The sequence below is a fragment of the Hyposmocoma kahamanoa genome, unplaced genomic scaffold, assembly GCF_003589595.1.
Source record: "Hyposmocoma kahamanoa isolate Upper Pololo Valley unplaced genomic scaffold, ASM358959v1 151, whole genome shotgun sequence".
NCBI lineage: Eukaryota > Metazoa > Arthropoda > Insecta > Lepidoptera > Cosmopterigidae > Hyposmocoma > Hyposmocoma kahamanoa.
The window spans coordinates 145,411-155,104 of NW_020653535.1; positions in this window are offsets into that span (position 1 = coordinate 145,411).

Here is a 9,694-nt window from a genome sequence, read left to right on the forward strand (position 1 = left end):
GCTCTCAGGTCCCTATATAATTTGGGTAGTTGCTTAACAGTCTATACTACCTTTGGTTGATTCTGCATAACAGTGACAGTGTTGAATCAATCACTTTGGAGAAACTATATAGTAAAATTGAGAATATTCACTGATTACTATACGGTGTGAAAACACGATTTCTAAAAATATTCACGATAGAAAAAAAACACAAACACGTACTTACGAAATTTTACAAGAGAACCGCTGTATTCAATAAGTACCAATGATTTTTTTTACATCGACTGAACTAAATAAAACATGTACACTATGCGATATCCATTTCTCAAATGGCTATAATTTCGTGTGTAAAAAAATAAATTTTGAAATAAAGCCCTGTTCCTGGCGCTCGACCTAAGCCAAAATTAACCGTATTGGTATGGGAAAAAACTGAATTCGTGCTAAGGTAGAATAGACTCTTAAGTTCAAAAATACATTTGCAATTGTGTAATGCGTTGGTGTTACCTCATTTTCAGTACTGTGACGTCATTCATAGCACAAGGAATTTTCTACTTTATGCCCAGACCTAAAAGAACTAAATAAGTCATATTTTGTTTATCCACGTGGAAGGCATAAATATAAAGCTTATTATAAACAATTGGAACGTTCTCCACTCATTGTATATAAAACTATTCTTAATAAGTGGAAATGTAACTAATTAGTACAACATTATTATGTTATACCCAAGCAGCACACACATATCTAAATATATACTATAAGATATCTAATAGACTTTAATTCGATTGAATATTTTAAGAGTTCAAATTCCCTCAAGATATCTCGAAGAAGGTTTCTAGATAAATTAAAGTAAAAGTGGGCACAACTTTATTAGTTGATCATATGAGTGCTTTGAGAAACTATCTGTTGGTAGTGTTAAGAGCAATTCATATCTTTTTCCTCAAGTAACCCTTCTAGAATGCTACAAGACCATTTGTAGAATGTAGACAGTTTTTATTTAGTCTTGTAGACAGTTTTTAGATAATTTATAGTCTATGATAGTTTTCTTAGTAATGCTATTTTAACCTCCTAAGGCTTTGTGTACATCAAAATGTACATAATATGTGACGTAATGCAGACCCAGACAATATTTTTACCATAATGACATAAACGCTCATTCAAATTTAGCGCTATTTATTCTACCTCTATATATGACCTCAGAAGTGTCGAGAAAAATATGTTTAACATACAGAATTGAGGCGGTACTTGCTTGGACTTAAAGTATATGATAACTTTATGTCAATTACATTTGGCACATTTTAACGTACATAAGGCGTTTAGCGCTTTTCCCATTGTAGTTTGCTGGGTTTTAGGAGGTTAAAACCAAAATACTAAAGCGTTACAAACACAAGACACAATTCTCTTAATACTAATAGATTTCAAGTTTAATGGCTTACAAAATATAAACTATCAAAATTGCATAATGGCGAAATTAGGCATAATATTTCTGACTTTTTCGCGCAATGTTTAATCGGTTAGAAATCGCGAATTAACGTGCGACTTTAAATACATTGTGAAAAGTGATGTAAAACCTGTTTTATAAGTAATGCGCTCGCTGAATTTTAAATACTTATGTATAAATATAAACTTAATAAAAATACAATTATCGATTTTCGGTTTTAAATATTTATACAAAGCTTAAATTACAAAACCTTTATAAAAGTTGTAGGGAATAAGTGAGCGTATTATGCATTAAAAAACTTTTCAAAACACTAGGTCAAAAAAACAATTTAAAAAATCCAATTTGTCGCAAAAAAACCTTATTCTGTATAATTATATGGAATGTGTTATATATGACTAGTAAGGTGGATAAATTCCCTATCATATAAATATTAGGAATATTTTAATGACATACCTAACTTATGTTGGAAGAAATAAAATTTTCATTACAAAATTGAGGTTATTTCTTCACGCCAACCACATTTCACACAATGATTTCACTGTATTCTATTGATATACGGCACAATACACATACACAACATTGAAGTACAGTAGTTTACGCGATCATTTCAATTGTTTTTATCACTTCAGAACACGGAATTATTTCACAATGTTTATTTATTTGTCAACAAACAAAAATGCCATGATACGACTATTGTATCCAGCGTTGCCAATTTGTGGGGAATTCCTCAAATTATGGGGAATTTCAACTAGATTGGGGATTTTGTGGGGATTGGCGCTATGTGTGGAAAATGTGGGGATTCTAACATTTTATCATTTTGTTTAATCTATCAATTGCTGATGCATCGCTAGTTTGATCGTTACTGTTAGAAACACTGCGATGGACTATATCGACGTATTTTTCAACATCGCACATCCCTCATATTATTAACAAGCAGCTTAAATAAAATTATTATTAGAGCATTTGGATCTGAATTGTAAAATTACCAGTCGGTGCGTGTTGAGTTCGCGATTCTTTTTCCTCAGGCTCAGGCCGGTTCCTGGTATGAAGTGAAACGAAGTCAGCTATTGATAAACAAAGCCGAGCAGTTGGTACTTCCACACCACAACTTACTACTCGTCAACTTGAAATATTAAATATAGGTCGAAACTTATTGATTATTTCTAACATTAACATAGTGTCACTAAATGCACAACGAATAATCAATTTAGTTAATTTTGCAAGGCAAAAAAAATGATTTCTTTTTTCAAAGACTGATTACAGATTAATGTTGAATCTAATTAAAATAAATAAACGATTTAAGGTCATCTAATTTTATAATTAGTTTTACATTTTACATTCTGTTTACATTCACAGCAAACGTAATATTATTACATTTTGAGTTTCTTAATTCTTTATTATATTTTTAATCGGTATATTTCTAATAAATAATAAAAACTCGAGATGTGGGGAATTTGTGAGGAATATGAACTTTGCTCTCCCCAAATTTGGGGATTTTAACCGTGATTTTTGGGGATTTTGAACAATTGGTATTGGCAACGCTCATTGTATCGAATGATGTGACTTAATATCCAAGGTTCACCACCTCCACCAGACCTTTTAATATTTCTTTACTTTATCCATTTTGCATGAACTCTTACAACGCCCAATAGAGTAAAAACCCTAATTGTAGTATTTTTTCAAATAAAAAAGTGTTTGTTAATAACTACAAACACTACAGAATGCCTATAAATTAAATATATCTAGATTAAACTTAAGAACACTAGTTTTTAGAGTATTAATAGACTTTACTGGATGAGTATAGAACAATTTTACTAAAAGTGATCAGTTGTTCTACAGATGAACTTAAAATAAGGACTATGAGAGTAAATCTTAAGAGAGATTACACTTAATTAATTTGTTTGGTATTAAGGTTTTAAAATTTTGACTTGAGTGAAATAAGTCTACAAGAACAATTTCTTTTTTCTAAAACCATTTATAGAGAACTATTATCTAAATGTATACCATATTAAGACTGTTTATAGATATAACAGTTTTAAGGTGTATAAAGTGTGCTCCTTGGGTACATAATATCAATTCCTCCAATGAACCTCCAACTACGTTTTTTGGTCATTTTCTGTTATTTTTGTAAACAGCCATATTTATTTACTAATATTACACTTCCAGCAAAAAATAAAATTGGAAAAAAAAACAAAGAAACAAATTTTGTGAAAAAAATAAAGAAACAAAAAACTAAATAAAAACAGAACAGGTCCAAAAATGAAGTAGGTGTAGTGGTCATTGTGGTACTATGTTCATGTTACGTGTGTATAAATAGCTGTTGGAGTAAGACCTTGGCAGAGTGGTGGCCAAGGGCAGGCCGAATTAATTCGGGTCGTTCAATGGCGCGCTGGGTCGATGACATAGAAAAAGTCAAGGGTGAAATCGAGTCCAGAGATGCACAGGACCGGAAAGTTTTGGTGGAGCGAACCTACACCCAGCATTGGTCGATACAAAGCTGAATTGAATGAATGTTAATGAATAAATAAATAAATAATAAATAACGCACACACTCAACATAGCACCGCACTAGGGAAACCCTGTGTTGCGGGTGCCATGGACACACTTATAGACAACCACAAATTACACCCAAGCTCACGAGAGAAATAATTGTAGGCCATACAAATATTTCTCCCGGCCCGGGAATCGAACCTGGGACCTCTGCGTGGCAGTCCGGTATGGTAACCATTCGGACACGGAGGCAGTTAAAATGATGTTAGAATGAATGAACATTTTAAAAAGAACCACATATCCAACTTCATGTGGGCGGCCATATATCAAGGATGGCAGAGGGGTAAGTGACAAAGCGCATCTTTTATTCGGAACTCAAGGTGGGCAAGCGAAAGCATGGCGGACAACTTCTTAGACAGAAAGATGTACTTAATCGCCACATGAAAAATTGCGACACTGACCCAACAAAGTGGGAGAAATAGCCAGCCGATCGCCCTCAATGGAGATCTTTTGTGGCACACAAAACGTCACAATTTGAGACTCGTCGACGAATTGAGTTGGACGTCAGACGTGACGAGCTGAAAGCCCGACCACCTGCGGCGATCAGCTACCACTATATTGACGGTGCGCTCACGTGTATCCTGTACGCACGGATCTTTACTAATAAGATTGGGTACGTGACCCACGTGAGAGCGCACGAGCGCAACCAAGCAGAGCTGAAGCAGTTGCCGTAACCGAAAGCGGTCAGCAGAATTCATATCCATGGTTATAATAAGAGCAAGTAGGGCAACTCTCGTCTGGTCAGTGAATAAATGCCTACATTGTGCTCGTAGCGTAGGTCACATTTTTATTTTAGTTGTACCTACAGGTTGTATAGTGTTCATCATAGTATACTAATGCTATATTAAAATAACCTTTAAATGCAGTAAGTTTATTTTGATATTTGTGTACCGGCATCGTGGATTGGTATCTCGATTCTGGACGTATGATTATGAAATAAAAATACAATTCTAAATTTAAGCCACTGTCGTTCTAACGTCAATAAACACAACAATAATAACGTTTACTGTTTGATATCTTATTTTAACACCAAGAGACCGCTTCAATTCTATAATTAATGGCGCGTGACCAAGTGACGGAACGAACACAGGCCTATCCGTAACAGATGCAGTGTCGCTCACTTCAAATTGCAAAGATCTTAGGGGCACTGCCATTGCGCCCGTCACCTTTAGACATAAATTGACAAGTCCCATGTGTTCGCAATTTCATCAGCACCCTTGCCCTTCCAAACCGGAACGCAGTAATGTCCACAATCCTGCTTGGCGGCAGAAATAAATAAGGTGGCAGTACTTCCCTGGACGAACTTCACAAGGAGCTCTACTGCTAATAAATTAAGATTTTGCGAATGTGTGCGTCCGTACACGATGCGCAGCGGGTGCGCACAGATATAAGTCACGCTACTATGTTTGTCTGGACTTAATATACTTACCTTATTATGTTTGTTTACATTGTACTCCGACAAAACTCCTTGAATAGTCTGCAAAAGCCCTTAAATTATTAAGCTGAAAACTTGGTTCTAGCGTAATCCTGCAAGGAACATCGCCAGTAAGCAAAAGAAAAAGAAAAAATCATACAACAAAATTACATTGTAGAAAAAAAATCCTAATATCAGTTATGGCAATTAAGAAGGCAGGAGCCCTCTCCATCGTAACATTCATTATAGGTTATAACGCAGTGACATTCTATTTTTAAATTATCGAATGTTTTTTCTAGAACACACGTGTTATGTCGCCATCGGAATATCGTCGTTCGACGTAAGTCAATTAAAAGTTTACCTTACGTGCTTAGATATAAGGTTAAAAATCCAAGTGACATTTTACCGGATTAAAAAGTTTACTTATAATCATTATACGCGTCTGTTGCTATTAAACTCAAATGACTCCGAAGTTTGGATTTAGAAAATAGTATACTAATACGGTACACAAACACACTATTAAATTGTAAAATTAAACGTTACATTAACGGTGAAAGGTACAATTTTCAACAAACGATTTTGATAGTCTTTGTAATTTGTAATTGATTCATTGTGTTTAAGTTTTAAGGCTGTGGCAGCAAAGTTGTTTCTCACAAAGTTGTCGGTAGCTGCAAGCCAAGAAAAAGAGTCATAATATTTTTTTTTCTAATTTAAAATCATTAAGTAAATTGTCTTTATACAAATAAATATTATGGATTCTACGAACTAAAAATATTTTGATTAGAATTATAATTAAAAATATCAAATTACTTTTCAGGATTCAAATACTCATCAATAGAGTAAAATGTTTCATTAACAAGGTATTCAAATAAATTTCTTTTAAATGTCACAATATCCTTAATGTTCCTTATGACAGATGATAATTTATTATAAATCTTGGCACTCATTACAATAATACTGTCACATTTAAGGGCAGATCTGCCACCTACGCTGTCAAGTTTATTAATCCTACGGACACTCTTAACATACTTAAAGAATTTTGGATTGCCTCTGATGAAAACTGCGATGTTAAATACATACAGAGATGTTAAAGTTAGTAATCTATTTTTCTTAAAAAAAGACTTTGACTTACAATTATATGGACGTCGGGTCCGCGCTAAAAAGTGTCCGAACTTAAAGGGCGTTAAAATCGTATACAGAGCGTCATTCACGCTTTAGTCTTCGTTTGTTTGACTGACAACGAAGCAAGCAAAATTAGACAGTACTGTGATGACATTACAATTTAAAAGCTTTTTCATATTCCTTTACATGTCACTACGTTTAAATAGGTTGACTTGGGACATTTTTTTTGTGGTTTTTGTATTAGACCCGTTGTCCATTTATTTGTAAGTCAATGCCTACAACTGTCTGTTTGTTTTAAACTACGCATTGCTCTAATACATTTTTTTTTGCTCTAGGAACACTTTGAAATGAATGAATAAACTATGAAAACGTGATATGCTGTTAGAACCACCGTGTATCTTCTTAATATCAAAAAAAGGTAATGTGGACTGCCTTGAACTATTGAGTGATTGAGTTAATATACCTATGCGTTCTATGAGACACTATCATCCTATTTCAATTCTTTTATCGAGTACTAATTATAGACAAAACATTTTTAAATTTAGAGCTAGCAAGATCTTGGATAGTGTGCAGGGCAATCATCACCTGGATGTTGATATAAATAATTGTAATGTTTATTGTTCGATAGTTTTATGCTCGTGTTTGATTTAACTGAAGCTATAGACGGAAACCTGTATTTGTCTTTAAGTTTCTTTTTCTGTTTTAATTAAATGGTTAAAGCTGTTGGTTTTGCATCAATAAATAAATAAATGAATATGATCTCTCATTCCTGGAATCTTCTACATCAAAGCGCTTCTAACTTCAAAGCAGATTGAGTTAGTGAGAACCAAGGTAACTAAGAGCCAATTGCAGTCCTGGTTGAACAACCACCGTTCGAAATCCATCGCGGCACATCTGTCAATTGCGGGCCTGTGCCTGTGCAACGGTTCAAGTGACAAGAAACAAATTTATTAAGTGTTGTACATTTTTTAATACCTTTGTAATTAGGAAAGGACTAAACGATTCATCAACAGTTCATCGGTAGGAATGAAAATGGTACTAGAGACCAGACAATCACTGATCACAATCACATTTGGATGATAGAGAGGAAAACAAAGAGAAGAGGAAAACCAAGAATGGCGTATAGTGAACAAATAAAGAATCCCAAAGTGAGCAGCTATAAATAGATCAAAGAACTGGCTTTGCGCCATAAGGAATCGAGGAGGCTCAATAATGTATTGCATACCATAATGTATATATAAGGTGGTGGGCAACATAAATTAAGTTCATCATGTTCCTTGTAAGGGCACAACAAACAACAAAAATCTGAATAATTTAAACTATGGCTACACCTAGGCTAGGCTACAATTGGGCTATACCGACAAGAGCCTTGCTCTTTAGGATAATGATGATGACTACCAGAGCAATGGAATTCACTCCCGTACACTATCCAACGCAAACCAGAACCAATTCAAAATATTCCTTTACCAAATTGATCCTAGCGGTAATCAAACCCATGACATCCTCATCCAGCGTCCACAAACCAGAAGGCTACGGAGGTCATCATTAATACAGTAACAATGTCGGTTGTGAGCCTAATGCAAAATTGACGAATGCTTAGCCACTAATTCACCTGATGTTAAACTATGTTATGACCAACTACGATACGCGTTTGTACAAAAAAATACCAATTTACTCCAAGGCTTGAATAGCCTTAAATTGTACTTTCCGGGAAAAACAGTAGTGTATTCCATACGTTTGCCGTGTGCTTTAGGAAAGAGGAAGCAGAGCATGAGGACGGGTGTTATAATAAAACTTACGTAATTTTGAAATTATTGTGGAAATTAATTATTATTTTCATTGTTTCAGGAACTGGTACAGGCAAAATCAAGGTAATGAGCACTTTAATACACAAACCAAATGGTAACTGTAAGATACTCGCTCACGCGATACATGCCTGCGGCTGCATACCACACCTAGAGGTGCCGGTGATGATTTTATACCGATTTATCGGATATCGAAGTTTTATCAGGTAAAAGAACTAATATTAATTGCTATTTCGGTAACTACTCTAGCAAACCATAAAGTTTTTAATGCCTGGGTCTGTCATTGAAAAAAATAAACAACTTCAAAAATACGTCACGACAATCGTGTGTGTTATTGTTTGGGCTGGTGATTTCGGTGTATATTTATTGAAAGCATACCGTAAGTAGCGTTTTTTAAGTTTACCCTGAATATAAATGTTTATAAACTATACTTTAAGGAGTAATTTCATGGTAAACGTTAGAACCACTCAAACGGAATATTATCATATTTATTCAAGTACACCAAAAATTTCATTAGTGCTTTTTAAGTGCAGGATTTGCGGTGTATTACTGCATTTTATTTGAGATGTTTTTGTTGGTGGTACGGAGGGTATTTATTTAGCAATGCAGAATAATAATTTTTATTTATAAAAACTTGTATTTAAACTGAATACTTTTCTAATTTGCGAAACCAAATAGCAGCCATTTTGCGGTAGGAGGAGCGCATCGCGTGAGCGGATATTGCCATTCTTACCAGATTACCTGAATTTCGTATCCTTGACATAACTAAGCCACATGATCATTCGCCAAAAGTGATTTTATCACATGAATCAAATTATGTATGCGTAAAACGCTTCTAAAATCTTCAAACCTATCTCCTGAAAAGTTGTCATTTTGCAGATGTGGTCTTATATCAAAGGTGAGATTTGAACAATACAAGAAATGATCCTTAGATTAAGAATGCGTTTAAAAGCAAAGATCAGGTCAAAAGCATCTAGAACAAATGGGCGTGTGTGGAAAGAATGACGTGCATGAAAGGAACGATAGACTGTGTTAAATACATACCTACCACAATGGGAAAGTATCATGATATTATGTATGTATGTGTCACTTTCCATAAAACTCTGGTTGGCTTTATAACTATTATGAGTTTATTTTTATCCATCCCGTGACTTGATATCACGATTTGGCCTTTTGGTTAATCCAGCCAAGTCTCAAGCAATGATTGTGGGCAGTAGCAGATTGAGGTCCAAGTTGGACTGGTCTTTGGTACCTGCGCTGGTATATGACGGAGTTCCAATTGCATATACTGACAAGGCTAAAAATCTCGGGTTAGTAATGGACTGCACCTTGTCTTGGACTTCTCATGTCAATGAGGTCAGCAGACGAATGTACTTCTCATATCAT